The sequence below is a fragment of the Sorghum bicolor genome, chromosome 7, assembly GCF_000003195.3.
Source record: "Sorghum bicolor cultivar BTx623 chromosome 7, Sorghum_bicolor_NCBIv3, whole genome shotgun sequence".
Taxonomy (NCBI): domain Eukaryota; kingdom Viridiplantae; phylum Streptophyta; class Magnoliopsida; order Poales; family Poaceae; genus Sorghum; species Sorghum bicolor.
The window spans coordinates 38,293,450-38,313,277 of NC_012876.2; positions in this window are offsets into that span (position 1 = coordinate 38,293,450).

Below are 19,828 nucleotides of genomic sequence, written 5' to 3' on the forward strand. Positions count from 1 at the left end.
CCATGAGAGATACCTGTGGCGGGTACATGTGACAGGGAGAGGTCCCGGAGTCGAGTGTCTTTGTGGGACGAAGCACCGGGATGGGAGGTGCTGTTTAGCACGGGGTAATCGGATGTCTCGTCGAGCGAGGCATCGGTTGGCCCCTTGTGAAGATGTCCTGTTTGGTCACCCTAAGGACTGATATGTTCTGTGGACCGGGTCTTAGGAAGCCTTGCACCCCACTCGCTCTTATGGGGAGGAGACGAATGTACAACCAGCTAGAGCGGTGCCACTACTACTAGGTTGTTAGTGGATAGTGTAGGGAGGTACGGGCATGAGGACCCACACCCTCCTAAGACAGCGTAGTGACCTTTGGGGCCCGGTACTACGCCTCACAGTCTCAGCGTACCGGTGGTACTCTGGTATGGTCCAAGTTCTGAGTGGTAGGGTGGCATCGTGTTTAGTTGGAAGGCAGCTCGGAATCAGCCTAGACGAGGGCCTTCGTCGATGATGGTGATCTTGTGGTTAGTGCAAACCTCTGCAGAGTTTTGTTGATCGATCGATACATATGCCGATTCGTCGGCTATGGACCTTTCCTAAGTACAGCTTCACTTCACTAGAGAGAGGAGTCCCTTCTACCTTCCCCTAGGTTTGTGTTGGATCCGGCATTGGCCGTTGAGGCAAGGCACGAGCGGGAGTCGTACTTGCCGCCTAGAGAGTGAGAGTGTGGTGAGATGTGTGTGATGGGATGGATGGATGGATGTGTGGATGAGATGGATTAAAACTTGATGAATTATTATTATAAAATATTGACGAACTTGCATAGGAAAGACTACAGCCATATATATATAGGCCTCTTGATCTACCCCTTGCATTCCACTTACCACAAAGCTACGCAAAAGCATAGGATGGGAGCCAGTGGCCAGTACAAATCGTACTGAAAATTGTTTAGCAGGTTTTGAACGTGGTCTATGATGATAACTACGGAGATTAGAAGGATTAGGTGGTCTTGTTCCTGCGCTCAAGTTTGGTTCGGAGATGAAGGCTATGCCCGCTGATAAACTACGCCGACTCTGATGATTGCCCGTGAAGGAGGAGCCTTCACCGCTGACGTGCTACATCGACTCTGATAAAAATTTGTGTGTGTTCCGCTAGAAAAACGATGTAATAGGCTTGTTGACCAAGAGTTGTAAAGTAAATGTGTTGTAACCTTGTCTCTCACGATGTATGACTATGATAACAGCTGATATATGATAATGAGATGGTTCAATTTTTGAATTATCACATTATAATACAAATCTGTGGATTTTTCCCTTTTTGGAAAAATCTAGGTCGTTTCAGAAAGTGTACAACCTCTGTAGAGTGTAAAACTGATATATCTGACGTGCTCACGGTCACGAGCGGCCTTGGACCAATACAGAATAAATAACCACTAATGGCAAATCATTAAATGTTATTTTTGTTAATATGTTGTTTATGCTATTCTTTATTCACTTTACTTGATCATGAGTTTATTATGGGTCTTGACAACTTGATGCTACTCCTATGCTAAAATTGTGACAACTAAAAGCTACATGCAGTCGAACCAGTGTCTAACCTTTGAGCCTCATGAACCCCATGTTACAATTGTTAAGTATGAGATGTACTTACACTTGTTTATTTTCTTTATTTGGATAAAAATCCCGGATGTGTAACAGATGGCATGGGTAATGACTACTACCAGTACTTCCCTGAGGATTTCTAGTCTTGTGGTCAACCAGTTGACGTGCCTGTGTGATGGAGCTTCCATGCAAGAGTTATCTTTTATTTCCGCTTTATTTGTGTAAAGACTCTGAGTTATATTGTTATGTAATAAACACTTGTGATGATACTCCCTATAATTTGTCGGCTTATGTGTGATTGATCTCTAGGCACACATAAGGTTTTGCATTCAATTTTATCCTTAAAATTGGATGTGACAAATTGGTATCAGAGCCGTGTTGACTGTAGGACGCAAGCCTAGATAGAAATGGTTGTTTTAGTTGTCTTTTCTTCTCTATTTTCATGCTTACCATCTTGCTCTTGTTATTTGCTAAAATTTTTATGCTTCTACCTTCTCACTCTATTATGAAATTATTGCTTCTAATCTAACTTCTTTCCGGTCTATTCTATAGATGGTTCGTGCCAACAAGACCGCTCATATCTCCACTGGAGGGTACCACCCACCTCGTTACCAATACGAGCCTATGGAGCCACAAGAGGAGAGTTCATCGGAACATGAGGAGACCCCACCACCTTCAGATCAAGCATCTGAGCCAAAGCTATCGCAAGTGGAGTCTGAACCAGAGGAGGAGCCCCAGGAGGTCATACTAATTTCAGACGATGAAGAAGAAGGTGCTCCCGGAGGAGGACAACCCCCATCACCACCACAAGATGGACCTGCTGAAGATGATGAGTCCCCTCCCATAGGGTGGACTAGAAAGGTGTACCACAAGGCTTCGTGCAACGCTCCGTCGCATCACCGGCTGGTGGGAATGTTGGAGACTTACTTCTCTGACTGGGATGCAGTAGTGGAGTATTCATGCATCGAGTATACGCACCCCCTGGAGAACACCTACTGGAAGTCCAAGGTGCTGATCTTTCCCAAGGATGTGGAGAAAGATGCATACCTGAAGGACAGGGGCTACCGTCATGATGGACATAGAGCTACTATGGAAGAGAGCATGGAGGAAGCAGCTTTCACAGCATGTTTGTTCCTCCGTGAGCAACGTTTTGGTAACATGCGGTGGGATATACATTGTTATCTACCCCGCCTAGACCCGGAACATGGATGGGGAATGCTGGAGCCAACAGATGTGGACCCAGTCTCCCGAGTGATGGTGTACTTTGCTCATGAGATGGTGGAAAAGCATCTGAAATTGCAAGACATGGTAATAGCACAAGGAAAGGCTCTCAAGAGGTGATACAAGATGATTGACGACCATCGTGAGAGGGAAGGACAGCCCAAGATCTATGGGAAGCTTGACTATGAACCACGCCCTTAGTGTTGGAAGTCCCTAGTTTGTAATAAGCCGGTAGAAGCGCAAGTGAGTCGAGTCAAGTTAGTGTGGTGTTTTTGTTATGCTTAGTTGCTTTGTTATTATGTTTATGAGTGAGTTGGATCTTTGTAATGAGTGCTGGGACATTGTAGGCATGTCTACAAGTTCCATAGTTTAGGTTATTAAGGATTAAGGTTTAATGAATAAATAGTTGGGTTGGTATATCTGTCTTTCCTGTTTCGTTTCTTTAAACCTATCTGTCTTAATAATTTTACTCAGAAAAATCAGTTCGACCAAAAATTATGAAAATTTTATGAGAATAACTAGACTTAAGCATCTTTCCTATGCCGCTGGAATCACCTTTTTATCTGATCTGGGCCGAGAGATATGAATGTTGAAAACAGAGGTTCCTGTGCAGTTTGAGTTCTGGGACAGTTTCGATTGGAGACAGTTTATGGCTAATTTAATAACTGAATCTGAATTTGTGCTCTAAATAAAAGTTGTAGACAATTTCTTAAGCTTTCCAACCATCAAAGTTTCGCCTCTGTTGGACTTTTATATCTCGAGTTATGATCGTTTTACTGAACTGCTGGCACTGGACACACTCACAAAATTTTCAGAATTGCAAACTTGTTCTTGAATGTCTATAATTTGGGAGATTCTAAAGTTCTGCATGTTATGACAGATGCCGCCAAGAGGTAGAGGACATGGAAGGGGTGTTCCACTCAACCCACCTGCCACCATCGAACAGCTACTAGCAGTCCAGACGCAGCTTATGGAAGCCCTGGTGAACAACCAACAAAATCATCCAATCGGAGGGGCACCACCGCGTGATAAGCGGGGTGAATTTTTGAAAGGTCATCCCCCTGTGTTCACACACGCCACTGATCCACTGGAGGCAGATGACTGGCTTCGTGCAGTGGAGAAGCAACTCAACATAGCACAGTGTGATGATAGGCAGAAGGTGTTGTTCGCATCTGGACAACTTCAGGGAGAAGCTCAGACATGGTGGGAGTCGTTTGAGTATGGACGACCTCCCAATGCACCTGCTATCACATGGCTGGAGATCAAGGAGAACTTTAAGTCTTACCACATACCAGAAGGGTTAATAGAACTGAAGGCAGAGGAGTTCCAGAATTTGAAACAGGGATCTATGACAGTTACAGAGTACCGGGACAAGTTTGCTCAGTTGTCGCGCTATGCTCCCAATGAGGTGGCTAATTCTGCTGATAAACAGCGCCTCTTTCTGAAGGGATTGTATGATGGGCTCCAACTCCAACTGATGTCCAATGAATACCCCAACTATCAGACGCTTGTGAACCGTGCTATCGTAGTGGATAACAAGCGTAAGGAGATGGATGCTAAGAGGAAGAGGATGCAGGGACAGGCCTCTGGAAGTAATACTCATCCACAGCACCAATCAGCAGCAAGGTTCTCAGCAAAGGTACCAGGGACCACCTTCACAGTGGAATCATGGTCAGTACCCCCAGCGCAATCAGTTCCAGCAGCGCCCGCAGAACCAGCAGAATCAGCAGCAGGGCAACCAGCAGACGTCACGCCAGGGTACGCCTAGCAACACTCCAATGAAGACTAGTGCCCCTAACACCCCCAACAAGTGTTTCCACTGTGGTAAAGAGGGTCACCTGTCATATCACTGCCCTGAAAAGCAAAATCAGCAGACCCCCCAGAAGCAGAATAGCCACCAGAAGTCAGCTCCTAATACTAGAAGGGTGAATCATATGTCTTGTGAGACAGCACAGCAGGAACCGGAGGTTATGCTCGGTACGTTCGAAGTCAACTCTATCCCTGTATTTGTTCTTTTTGATTCTGGAGCTTCGCATACTTTCATATCACAAGCATTTGTTAGAATACATAGCTTACCCTTATGTGCCATGAAGAATCCCATTGTTGGTGCAAAAGTTAATCTACAAACACAAAGGGCTAATACCCGATTCAAACGTTAAGGCGTGCCAGCCGAATTGACCTTACTATCGGCAAAGGTAGTAACTCGAATACTTTAGTCCTCACAACAGCGATGCGCCCGGATGTCACGACTAAGAGGTACTCACATGGAACTTGAGAAACGCGCCAAGCTTAAATCGACGAATTCCTAAGAACTCGTAATGAAAAGGAAAAAGTATGACGAAGTCGTCGAAAAAGTAGATGCTGGAATATGAGTAAAAACGTGTGTTTGTTTGATTGATAGATGTCTCATTACAAGGTCCTAGGGTCTATATTTATACCCTGCTCAAAGAACCACAACCAGACACGATTAGAATTCGAATTCCAAATTACACGGAATGCATATACAAAACGATTTTAAATAACTAAGGAAATAATAAAGCTATCCCTCGTGACAAGCTGAAACTCTCCCACAAACCGATCGGCAGCTTCTGGACTCTTCCTTCGTATCATCGGCAAACTTCCTTGCCACAGTCATCGGCAAACCCCCTTGTCATAGCCATCGGCACAGACACATCACCACCTATAGACTTAGTCACGCTCAACCCCTCCTTCATCGGCAACCATCCTCATCGGCAACTCATCCTGTAGACAAAACACCGCCGTCTTATCCTGCTGGCCTAGACACGTGCCCAAAAACGGTGTCAACACATGCCCCCCAATTTCGGAGTATGAAATCATTAATGCTCCAAAATTCTCTGCAGTAATGATGCCTTTTCCCGCAATTAATGCTCCTAATCTGGTAACCAACAACCTCAATCTGAACAACTCTGATCCTATTCTTTTGCAGATCCCTCGAAATCTTCCATTTCCTAAACGGGCATTTCCTTCTTAACCGCACATCGGCAATATTACCGTTACAAAGATCTACCGATGGACTGATCAGGATGTTCGTACAAACGGCTATCTCCACTTTATTCGCCCATCGGCAATATGACTGTTACAGGACGCTGCCGATGGACCGACCAGGAGATCCCGCACAGTAAAATATCTCCGGATAATGACCGCTTCCCGTCAAATCACCTGCACAATCCCTTGATTACCGTGCGAACAGTTACCATATCTACCTGAGTACCCTCGGATTTCTCGGATACGGCAAAGAGATAAGTCAGATTTACCCCTGCCCGTTTTGTCTTATAAGTAGTTCCTTCTCGGGTACTCCTTCTCCTTCACATCATTCTACAGCTCCAAACTCACCTTTCCGGCGGCAGCGCTGTTCCAAAGGCTCCAAGATCTCCGACGAGGCTCCTTCCTCACCAACTCCAAAACTTTCAATCTTCTCCTCTGTGGCAAAATGGCCGTCAACTTCATCATCCCCGAGGTCAGTTCTTCGCACTATCTTTTGTACTTTTCTCGCACCCTCGTTCAACTGCAATCCTCCGTACTGAATATTTTTTCCCTTCTCCCCTTTTTTTGTTTTTGTTTTTTTTATACCTCCAAAACCATTAGGAATCGGCTAACAAAATTGTCATTCCCACTGATTGACCACATCTCCAATGCCTTGGCCCATTAGGGGATCCAGATCCAACCGATCTCATAAACGCAGAAACCAATAGGATACCTTTCAGAGCAGAGAACTTTTCCTTGGATCTGTGGAAGGACACTTTTCGTTCCTGGCCCAGCCCTACCGTGGGGTGGACAGATTGGTTTCTGAGAGTCAGCAACTCAAATGAAGTCCAATGGGGTGAAAGAAATCTAGCCCAATGCATTAGGTTGTCTATTGCCGATATGCATAGGAACGAGTCACTGCTGATAGCTGCATCATACTTCTGGTCAGACACGCTCAATGCCTTTGTCTTTGGCCATGGCCCTGTTTCCCCCACTCTTGCCGATGTGGCTATGCTCACCGGGTTAGATATTTCTTCTGCCGATAGCACCCACTTCTTTGATACTAAACCCAGTGCTAAGGTAGAAACCCGCGCCATCAGCGGCTGGTCAGGGTATATCCAGAAATACCGCAAAACAGGCCCTGTTGACGCAAAAGAGCAGACCTGCTTCTTGAACATGTGGCTAGACAAATTCATATTTTGTGGCCGATTGGCAGGACCAACTTCTGTCCATCTAGCAGCAGCGGAAAATCTGGCCAATGGTGGCCGATTTCCCCTTGGCCGATACCTGCTTGGAGCGGCCTATCACCTCCTCCATCAAGTAACTAAGAATCTCTTGCTTGGCCAGTCTATCGGCAACTTGGGAGGCGCCTGGTGGTTTATCAATATGTGGCTCAATCTGCATCTACACAAGCGCCTTGAATTTAACCTGTTCACACAGCGTTTCCCAAGGGACATAACCGAAAATCATGTGTTGGGTGAGGAGGAATCGGCAACACGTGCTCCCTTAAACTTCGGCGAGGCTGTCATAGTTTTGCCTGGTTCAGGGGGTAACCCAGATCAGGTCAGCCGATTCTTCCAAACTCTGTATGTGGGCTTGGCCAGCGAGCATGGTTAGCCTATGATGACCCAGACAGTATGCTTCCCCTGGTTTTCAACCCATTTGATGAAGCTCTTGACCGGGATAATGAAGTGATGATGGCAATAGTGACTCCCAGGGCCATACCAGTGAATTTCTTTGGTAGTGGGAAAACTTCCCCTCAGACTTATGAATTTTACAACCCATCGGCACTAGCCCGTCAATTAGCTTTCGGCCAGCTGCCGATCGCGCTCTGCTACGCCGATGTGATAAAGCCCAGGGAAACCATCAATAGTCTCCTTGAATGGATCCGGGTAGCCCAACTGCCATCGAGTGCCGATACAGACGTGGATTTATCAGAGTGGGTTCCAGCCGCTTTCATCACTCAGGCATACAAACAGTGGTGGGCCGAATGGAAGGAGCATCTGTTCTGTAAATCGGCCCTCACGTACCGTGGCATGATTGACCCCGAGTACGAAGTTCCCAATGACACTATAAGTGTTTTCGGACCAATGTTTCAATTCTTTCAATCATGTTTCTATTGGCAATTTACTTTTAAACTTTTCTGCAGGTTGATGATATCCCTCCATCGGTCAGCAAAAGTGGCAAGCCGATTGACCTATTTGCATCAGGCCCAATCTCTTCAATCGGCCACAACACCCCTACCTTGGCTTCCATCGTGCATCGAGGTATACGCCTGAGGAAGGTCACCACCAGGAAGACCCAGACTTCACCATCGGTAGCTGCTTCCGCCCTAGCACAGGCTTTCAAGGTAACTGCTAACCTTCTTCATTTATACCGATCTTTACCTTTACATCGGCTACACTTGTATTCACAAATCCCTCGGTGTTGTTACAGCAAACCAGTGCATCGGCAAAAACCAAGAGCCAAGGTACGGATGCCCCCCAGTCCAGCCAGCAAAAGAGAAAGGGTGCTAAGAGTACTAGGGCAGAAACAAAGCGCCAGAAAGTGGCAACTCCTCCTCCTCCTCCTCTGATATCTCCCATTCCGGTGGAATCTTCCCCTTCTCCTCCAGACGTAGAGATTCAGCAAGCACCATCTCCCCCTCCAACGCAAGAAGCACCACAGGTAGAAGAAATTCAACTAGAAGAACCCCAACAAGAAGTACCTCAGCCAGAAGACACATCGGCTGAAGTTCATGAATCATCCACCGATCCAGCAGGTTTCATTATAACATCGGTGGTTTCTTCCATTCAGACAAGTACCGTCCTTCCTCAATGTAACATATTTATAAAGTTAATACCGATGAACCCACCTTTTCATCTCATAATGACTTTTAATTTTCAGCTGACGTCGTTCCATCGGCAACTTTGGCCGATCAATCTGTAGCTCCATCGGCATCTCTGAGTCAAAGGCAAGAGATTGCCTTGAAGCAAGTAAGTTATCCAGCTCCCATCAATATTTTACCGGCATTTTGATCATAGACTAACTCACTTTATTTTCCCTTTCAGGAGCAGGACTCCCCTGACAGCCTATTTTCCTTTGCCATCGACATCTCTGAAGAAGAGGGTGAAGAAGCATGCTCTTCCCAGACAGTTGGCATTACATCGGCAGAGCTCAGGGCCAAGCTGGAAGAACTGTCGGCCCTCCTTCACCAAGACACGGCGCAATTGGTCGATGACTCCGACCCAGCCAAAGTTCTATTCAGAACTCTTAGAGGCCAGATCCCAGCCGATGTCGAAGAAATCCTCTTCCAAGCTGCACATTTGGAGAGTCGTCAGCTGCAATACCAGAGAGCTTCTCGGCGCCTTGCCGATAGAGCTGCTCAGACTCAGCTCTCTGAAGAAATGAGGAAAGAGAAGCTCCTGATCGATGAGAAGCACAAGAACATCGGTATCTTGAGATCTTCAGGAGACACGCTGAAGCAGAAGATCTCTGACCTATCGGCAAAAAGAGAATCCCTGTTGGCAGAACTCAAGCAAGTCGAGGATGGTATCCCAAGCCCAACAGGAGGAGAGTCAATTGCCAGAGACCATCAAGCTTCTTGAGCACGAGCGAAACGTCCACGGTCGTAAGGCACTACAATTGAAGAAGAAGCTGAAGCCGATAGAAGGTTCTGCCGATGACGATATCAAGGAGATAGAAGCAGCCAACCAAATCCGGCTACGCGCGATATCGGCGATCCAGGCGCTGCTGAACTCATGAAGCTCTCATCGGTGACATATCTGTGTTTTCCTGCTCTTTCAGCTTTTAGTTTAGCCGATAGGACTGTTATCGGCATCTTTTGAAACATTAAGTCCTGCCTCCAAACATTTGAATCCAGCCGATAGGAGTGTTATCGGCACTTAAACTTTTATGCATCGACCCATATGCTGGGGTAGTACTTCTTTAAATATTTGCCATTTAATGCTCTGGGAAATTCAACTCCTTCGAGAGTTTCTAGAATATAGGCATTTCCAGGAGCCGATCGACTTATCCGATAAGGACCTTCCCAATTAGGAGACCACTTCTGAAACTTCGAACTTTTAGTCCCGATCGGTAAAATTAATTTCCATACCAAGTCCCCATCGGCAAACTCCTTAGCCTTTACTTTTTTGTCATACCATCTAGCAACTCTCTTCTTATTTTCTTCTATACTCATTAAAGCCTTTAACCGATGTCCCGCTAGATCATCTAACTCATCGGTCATCAAAGTGGCATAATCATCGGCGGCCAACTGATCTTGCAAAGATAATCGCCTAGATCCAGCCTTAATCTCCCAAGGTAACACTGCGTCATGTCCATATACCAATTGATAGGGTGACACCTTGGTTGATCCATGACAAGCCATCTGATAGGACCACAACGCTTCATTCAATAATGCATGCCACCGCTTAGGATTTTCTTCAATCTTTCGTTTGATAAGCTTGATACTCAGCTTGATTATTTGTTGATGTAGCAACAATCGGCAAGGAAAATTCATACTTCCTTCCCTTAGGGGAAACTAATACTATGCCGATTCCTGCCCCCCGGTCACATGTAGATCCATCAAAGAAAAGCGTCCAGGGCACAATTTCTAAAGCCTCCACTGCACCGCAATGTTGGGTCACAAAGTCGGCCATAATCTGCCCTTTAACTGCCTTAGCTGATTCATAACGCAGATCGAATTCCGACAGGGCCAAAATCCATTTACCGATCCTGCCACTCATAATCGGCATAGATAGCATATACCGGACCACATCATCTTTGCAAACAACAGTGCATTCGGCCGATAACAAGTAGTGCCTTAACTTGATACATGAAAAATATAAGCACAGGCATAATTTCTCAATGGCCGAATACCTGGTCTCAGCATCAATCAACCTCCTGCTTAAGTAATAAATTACACGCTCTTTCCCTTCAAATTCTTGAATCAAAGCTGAACTGATAACCATCCCATCGGTAGACAAATATAATCTAAAGGGCTTTCCTTGCTGAGGTGGAATTAGAATAGGAGGATTCACTAAATACTTCTTGATTTCATCTAGAGCCAACTGCTGTTCCTTCCCCCAAATGAATTCTTGATCGGCTTTTAGCTTAAGAAGAGAACTGAAAGCACGAATTTTACCAGACAAATTAGATATAAATCTCCTGATAAAATTTACCTTGCCGATCAAGCACTGGAGCTCGGTCTTGTTGGTAGGGGCCACTATCTTATTGATGGCATCAATAGATCTTCGACTAATTTCAATCCCCCTTTGATGAACCATGAAACCAAGGAATTGCCCTGCCGATACACCAAATGCACACTTATTGGGATTCATCTTCAATCCATGCTTCCTTGTGCACTCCAATACCTTTCGCAGATCGGCAAGATGCTTTGCGAAGTCCCCAGATTTGACCACCACATCATCAATATAAATCTCTACCAGTTTGCCGATGAACTCATGAAATATAAAATTCATGGCCCTTTGATAAGTAGCACCAGCATTCTTAAGGCCAAAAGTCATGACTATCCATTCGAACAATCCAACATGACCAGGGCATCTAAATGCAGTTTTTGGAATATCTTCTTCAGCCATGAATATTTGGTTGTATCCTGCATTGCCATCCATAAAGCTAATGATCCGATGCCCACCCGCGGCATCAACCAACAGATCGGCAACCGGCATTGGGTATCCATCCATCCGCGTAGCTTCGTTAAGGTTCCTGAAATCAATGCAGACCCGAAGTTTCCCGTTCTTCTTGTAGACCGGAACAACATTGGAAATCCATTCGGCATACCGACACTGCCGAATAAATTTAGCTTCAATCAGTTTGGTTATTTCGGCTTTGATGTCAGGAAGAATATTAGGATTACATCGGCGAGCTGGCTGCTGATGTGGCCGAAATCCAGACTTGATAGGCAACCGATGTTCAACAATTGATCGGTCTAAACCAGGCATCTCGGTATAATCCCAAGCAAAACAATCTTTATATTCCTTTAACAAACTGGTTAATTGCTGCTTACATTCAGGATTTAACTTAGCACTAATAAAAGTAGGTCTAGGCTTATCACCACTACCAATATCTACTTCTACCAAATCATCAGCCGATGTGAATCCCTGGCCTAACTTTCCATCATCGGCGAACCTATCCATTAAAAACCTTCGTCAGAACCGACTGCTTGGATCGGTGGAATCTCGTAATCGGCAACATTGAGAAAATCCTTTTCCCAAACTTCTCCTGAAATACACCTAGTCCTCTCATAGGTGTCCGCCTCTGCTGACGCAATAACATAGGAAGAATCTCCCGGGACAATCTCAATTTTGTCTCCGACCCACTGGACCAAGCATTGGTGCATTGTAGATGGGATGCAACAATTAGCGTGAATCCAATCTCTCCCTAATAGCAAGTTGTAAGCACCCTTTCCATTGATCACAAAGAAAGTCGTCGGCAAGGTTTTGCTGCCGATGGTCAACTCTACACATATTGCCCCCTTGACTGGAGACACATTCCCATCAAAGTCTTTAAGCATCATATCGGTCTTGGTCAAATCCTGATCCCCTCTCCCAAGCTTCCGATATACTGCATACGGCATGATGTTAATAGCAGCCCCACCATCAACTAGAATCTTGGTCATCGGCTGCCCATCAACCCTCCCTTTGACGAACAAAGCCTTGAGATGTTGTCTTTCGTCATCGGCAGGTTTCTCGAAAATAGCCGTCATCGGATCCAGAGCCAATTGAGCTATTTGGTCGGAAAATTCCAACTCATCATCGCTAGATGGCGCAAGAAACTCCATCGGCAACATAAAGACCATGTTGACATCTGCCGATGGACCTTCCCCCTCGTGACCTGATTGCTGCTGATCTTCAGACTGACCAGAGTTCTCACCCTTGCTTAGCCCTTCTCGCCTTTCGCGCTGCAACCTCCTTTTCTGTGTCTTGGTCAACCCCTCTGGACACCATGGAGGAAGCGGTCTTTGCCTTGCTGCTGGGCGCTAATTTTCCCTTGACTCCATCCGATGCGTATTGGCATCCCTGCAAAATATGAATTCGTCGGGAACTCGTGCATTAGCCATCTCCTCAAGTTCTTCCTGGTTCCTGGGAAAATACTAGACACGATCATCAAGCCTGTCATGTACACTGAGTCTGCCCCCAAGCCGATCATGGACGGATGCCCTCCCTCTAATCGGCCCATTGAAGCGCCGATCATTATCACGATAGTTCCGATCGGACCTGTCGTACCGATCGTAACCGTTGCATTCAGGGCAATCTCTGACAGTAGGAAGCTTGATATTCTCTTCCCAGCAATGGATGAAGAACGGGCAATTCCAGTGATCCCTATGCCGATCCCACTCATGTCGGTGTCTTTCCTCTTCCCAACGATAATCTTCTTGCTGGCGCCGGTACCGATCTTCTCGTTGCTGCCAAGTTTCCCGAGGTCTTCTATGAGTTATAACGATGCTAGACCGAGGAGGCCTACCTGAGCTGGTTCCTTCCTGAACCAAGCCCCTACCTCTTGCATCGGCAGTAGTAACTTGATGCTGAGGATCTACCGATGCACTTTTCTTGGCTGCTTCCGATGTTAATACTTTGGCCTTTCCCTTGGCATCCAACATGTTTGTTGGGAAAGGATGTTGGTCTATCTTCATCGGCTTCTGGGTCTTGGAACTGTCAAACTTGATCCTCCCAGACTCTATAGCCGATTGCAGCTGCTGTCTGAAAACTTTGCACTCATTGGTGTCATGAGAAGTTGCATTATGCCACTTGCAATATTTCATCCTCTTCAACTCCTCAACCGATGGAATCACGTGATTAGGAGACAACTTGATCTGACCTTCCTGAAGTAGAAAATCAAATATCCTATCGGCCTTAGCAGTGTCAAAAGCGAATTTCTCTGGTTCCTTCTGCCCAAAAGGACAAGACATCGGCTTCTTGTTCTTTACCCACTCTGCCAAGCCGATGACTGGTTCCTCATCAGAATCTGAGCTTGTTGCCTCATCAACAAATGATACCTTCTTGTTCCATGCTCTTTTGGGCTCGAAAGGCTTGATGTCTTGATCAGAGATCCTCTGCACCAGATGACTTAAGCTTCCAAACTCCTGAGAGGCATACTTATCCCTGATGTGTGGCAATAAACCTTGGAAAGCCAAATCGGCTAGCTGCCGATCATCTAGAACCAGACTATAACATTTATTTTTGACTTCCTGTATCCTCTGCACAAAACCTTCAACCGATTCATCATTGCATTGTCTCAATTTGACCAAATCGGTGATCTTCTTCTCATGAACCCCAGAAAAGAAGTATTTGTGGAACTGCTTCTCTAGATCGGCCCAAGTGATCACTGAGTTAGGAGGTAGTGATATGAACCAGGTAAAGGCCAATCCAGACAATGATGATGAAAATAGACGAACCCTCAATTCGTCCCTGTTACCGGCTTCTCCGCATTGAATGATGAACCTGTTGACATGCTCCATGGTTGACGTGTCGTCTTGCCCAGAAAACTTAGTAAAATCTGGCACCTTGTACCGATGCGGAAGCGGGATCAAATCATATGCGGGAGGATACGGTGTCCGATAAGAGTAAGTGTTGACTTTGGGTTTTATCCCAAATTGGTCTCTCATTACTTCAGCAATCTTATCGGCCCAGTACGCATCGGCCTCCTGCCGATGAGGAAGTTGCAGATCTGGTATCTGATGGTGAGCCTCCACGTGTCTGTTCGGTACGCGATCTGCACGGAACATTGGGTTGATCATCTGGCCTCCAACCTGTGGACCACCAAGCTGTTGCCCGCCAATCTGCTGTCCGACGAGCTGCTGCCCGAGATTCATTGGCTGGTTAGGGATCCCCTGATTCTGGAACCCGGGATAGATCTGTCCTTGCTGGAACCCTGTAGCCTGGTGACTCTGTTGGGGTGTTTGCGGAAAGACTTGCTGCCCAAGCCATCCATTATTAGCGTTCATCGGCATAGGCCCTGCCGATGACTGGTAATTGGGCATCATCATTGAATTGACATACCCTGATTGAGCCATAGACCTCTGTTGCATCGGCATCGAGTCTGCCGATGCGTTAGGCATCTGGAACATTGGAGCTTGAGAATTCCCAATGCGAGGTCTTGCAGTAGTAGTTGTAGTATACTGGGGACTCTGGTTCATCGGCATAGTGGGAGGTGCCGATGCCATAGGAGTCTTGCCTCTCATATCAGTCGTCTGCGATGTACCCGGCATTAACTCTGGAGGCATGCCATAACCCCACCAGTTGGGAGGAGGGGTCAACCCTGTCATTGCCGATGCTAACAAATCTGTGGAAAGTTTAATCTGCCCATCCGAAGTCTGTGGATTAGTTGTCATCGGCATAGACTGTCCATTGGTGACTCCTAATGTACTTGGTGGAACAGGAATCTCCATACCCGTAGCGGCCGTAGCAGCCGATGGAGCTGTGACCACTGGTGACTTTGGCTGGTGATAAGTGGGGCCCACATAATCTGGTGGGATTTGTCCTTCCTTGAAAGTTCTTGCCACGGCATTGAAAACCGTATTAGACAGTACTCCAGCTTGATTGATCAAAGCGCGGTTGATCGCGCTGTCAACCATCTCTTGAAGTTTGCCAGGATTTGACTCAAAAGTAACCTGCCGAGGAGCCGACAGTGCATCCTTCTGAATCACCTCACCGCTCCTGTTCATGCTGAAGGACCTCAGGCATTGCTGCTTGTAATCCTCCATGGCTTTAGCAATAGCCTGCTTCTGCTCATCCTTGAGATTGGCTTCCGTCACGGGGATGACGTTCTCTTGATCAAACTCAGAAGTCGACATGTTGATCTTGATCTTGGATCTGTCCCACCGAGCGTGCCAAAAGATGTGTTGGTGCAAAAGTTAATCTGCAAACACAAAGGGCTAATACCCGATTCAAACGTTAAGGCGTGCCAGCCGATTTGACCTTACTATCGGCAAAGGTGGTAACTTGAATACTTTAGTCCTGACAACAGCGATGCGCCCGGATGTCACGGCTAAGAGGTACTCACAAGGAACTTGAGAAACGCGCCGAGCTTAAATCGACGAATTCCTAAGAACTCGTAATGAAAAGGAAAAAGTATGACAAAGTCGTCGAAAAAGTAGATGCTGGAATATAAGTAAAAACGTGTGTTTGATTGATTGATAGATGTCTCATTACAAGGTCCTAGGGTCTATATTTATACCCTGCTCAAAGAACCACAACCAGACACGATTAGAATTCGAATTCCAAATTACACGGAATGCGTATACAAAATGATTTTAAATAACTAAGGAAATAATAAAGCTATCCCTCGTGACAAGCTGAAACTCTCCCACAAACCGATCGGCAGCTTCTGGACTCTTCCTTCGTATCATCGGCAAACTTCCTTGCCACAGTCATCGGCAAACCCCCTTGTCATAGCCATCGGCACAGACACATCACCACCTATAGACTTAGTCACGCTCAACCCCTCCTTCATCGGCAACCATCCTCATCGGCAACTCATCCTGTAGACAAAACACCGCCGTCTTATCCTGCTGGCTTAGCCACGTGCCCAGAAACGGTGTCAACACCCATATTAGTAAATTCACCAGGGGGAAGTATGCAAGCATCTTATAGTTGCCTCCCACTTACTTTAACTCTAAGGGGGGTAGAGTTCAACATATGCCCGATTGTGTTGAGAGCATCCGGTATAGATGTGATTCTAGGAATGGAATGGATGAAACAACAAGATGCTTTGATTCAGTGTAAAGGAAAGGCAGTTGCACTAACAACACCAAAAGGGGACAGGATCTGTGTGGAAGTTGCAGTTCAGCCTCAGCCAACAGCTACAATGAACCAGCTTGATAACGGTGACAATCAGGAGGACTTGGTTGTTGATGAGTTCCCAGACGTGTTCCCCGATGATTTGCCAGGTATGCCACCTCCGTGACATTGAGTTTATTATTGAATTATTACATGGCACTGCAGCTATAGCTAAACGTCCATATAGAATGGGGGTTAAAGAATTAGAAGAACTTAAGAAACAAATAAAGGAGTTGCAGGAGAAAGGTTTCATTCGTCCTAGCTCTTCACCTTGGGAGCACCAGTGATTTTTGTCGATAATAAAGATGGTACACAGAGGATGTGTGTAGACTACCAGTCACTCAATGAGGTCATAATCAAGAATAAATATCCATTGCCTAGAATTGATGATTTGTTTGATCAGTTGAGAGGTGCTTGTGTGTTTTCCAAGATTGATCTTCGTTCTGGGTACCATCAGCTGAAGATTCGTGCCACTGATATACCAAAGACAGCATTTACAACCCGGTATGGTTTGTATGAGTACACAGTGATGTCTTTCGGTCTGACCAATGCTCCTGCCTACTTTATGTACCTGATGAATAAGGTGTTCATGGAATTTCTAGATAAGTTTGTGGGTGTTTATTGATGACATATTGGTATTCTCCAAGACTGAGCGAGAGCATGCTGAGCATCTGAGGTTAGTCTTGCAGAAGCTTCGGGAACACAAGTTATATGCCAAGCGAAGTAAGTGCGAGTTTTGGCTGAAAGAAGTTTCCTTTCTAGGCCATGTTGTTTCTAATGGTGGAATAGCTGTGGATGCAAGCAAGGTGAAGGACGTGCTCGATTGGAAACCACCTACCGATGTGAGTGGAATCCGTAGTTTCTTGGGTTTGGCTGGTTACTACCGAAGGTTTATTGAGGGGTTTTCTAAGCTTGCCAAACCGATGACAGCCCTGCTTGAGAAAAACGCCAAGTTTGTGTGGTCTGATAAGTGTCAAGAAAATTTCGAGGAGTTGAAGAAGAGATTGACTACAGCCCCAGTGCTAGTGTTGCCAAATCTAAGTAAAAATTTCTCCATATACTGTGATGCATCCCGCCTAGGACTTGGGTGTGTTCTTATGCAAGAAGGAAGAGTAGTGGCATATGCATCCCGACAGTTGAGGAAGCATGAGTTGAATTATCCCACCCATGACTTGGAGTTAGCCGCAGTGGTTCATGCCTTGAAAGATCTGGAGGCACTATCTTATCGGTCATAAGAGTGACATATACACAGACCATAAGAGTTTGAAATATATAATCACACAGTCAGATCTGAATTTGAGACAGCGACGGTGGTTAGAGCTGATCAAGGACTATGATTTGGAAGTACACTACCACCCTGGGAAAGCAAATGTGGTTGCAGACGCCCTGAGCAGGAAGAGCTATGCCAACGAGGTGCAAATAGCCTCTATGGCTGAAGAGTTATGTGCTGAAATTTCACACATGAATCTGGGTTTTGTTATTAATGCAGTTGAGTTAGTAATAGAACCTACCTTGGAGCAACAAATACAAAAGGGTCAGTTGCAGGATGAAAAGTTGAAAGAGATAGCCGAGAACATAGTGATCGGAAAGGCACCAGGATTCCGGATGGATGATAATGGAACATTATGGTTTGGGAAAAGGCTATGTGTGCCTGAGGATCGGTCTATTAGAGAGGCAATTCTGCGAGAGGCACACGAGTCCGCTTATTCTATACAACCTAGCAGCACTAAGATGTACCTAGACTTAAAAGAGAAGTATTGGTGGTATGCCTTGAAAAGAGATGTTGCTGAGTATGTCGCTTTATGTGATACTTGCCAGAGAGTCAAAGCAGAACATCAGAGACCAGCAGGATTGTTGCAACCAATGAAGATCCCTGAGTGGAAGTGGGAGGAAGTTAGTATGGACTTCATAGTGAGATTACCCCGCACTCAGAAAGGTTATGACTCTATATGGGTAAGAGTCGATCGGTTGACTAAGGTCGCCCATTTTATTCTGGTTAAAACCAAATACAGTGGACCAAAATTGGCTGAGTTGTACATGGAAAGAATAGTGTGCTTGCATGGGGTCCCCAAAAATATAGTTTCTGATCGAGGTACCTAGTTTACGTCTCACTTTTGGCAGAAAGTGCATGAGTCCCTAGGGACTAAGCTGAATTTTAGTACAGCATTCCATCCCTAGACCGATGGGCAGACTGAGAGGACTAATCAAATTTTGGAAGATATGCTGAGGGCATGTGCTTTGTAGTATGGAACGAGTTGGGATAAGAGTTTGCCATATGCAGAGTTTTCATACAACAATAGCTACCAGAAAAGTCTCCAGATGGCACCATTTGAAGCCTTGTATGGGCGGAAGTGTAGAACCCCGTTGTTCTCGAATCAAGCGGGAGAAACACAAGTGTTTGGACCAGAAGTGTTACGGGATGCAGAACAACAAGTGAGAGTAATTAGGGAAAATTTGAGAGCAGCACAGTCCCAACAGAAGTGTTATGCTGATACACGAAGAAGAGAATTGGCTTTTGAGGTAGGAGACTATGTGTACTTGAAGGTGTCTCCTATGCGAAGTGTGAGAAGGTTTAACATGAATGGGAAGTTAGCACCAAGGTACATTGGGCCTTTCAGAGTGTTGGAAAGACGAGGGGAAGTGGCTTACCAGTTGGAACTACCTCAAAGTTTAAAAGGAGTGCATGATGTCTTCCACGTGTCACAGCTTAAGAAGTGTTTGCGGGTGCCAGAAGAGCAGATATCGATAGAGGAATTAACCGTTAAAGAGGATCTTACTTATGAAGAGTATCCGGTCCGAATTTTGGAAACAGCAGAAAGAGTCACTAGGAGTCGGGTCATCAGAATGTGCAGAGTACAGTGGAATAGATATACCGAGGAAGAGGCTACCTGGGAAAGGGAAGAAGATTTAAGAAAGTCATATCCTCAGTTGTTTGAGTAAGCACCAACCGAATCTCGAGGATGAGATTCATTTTAAGGGGGTAAAATTGTAACACCCTAAAAATTTCACTTTTCCAAATAGGAAATTTGATTTAATTAATTGTTGTGAGCACTAAGATATAGTAAGAAATGAATTTTTATTGAATTAAAATTCACTATAAGGCCTAGACACATGTTTGTGCATTCATGCTGCTGCATAGATTTTATTGAGTGGTGTTTCTTTTAATTTTAAATGATTTTAAAAATCCTTTCAAAAAGAATTGAGCAAAAGATGAATTTAGAAAATGGAAAAGATTTTCCTCTCTCCCTCCCCACACTCGGGCTC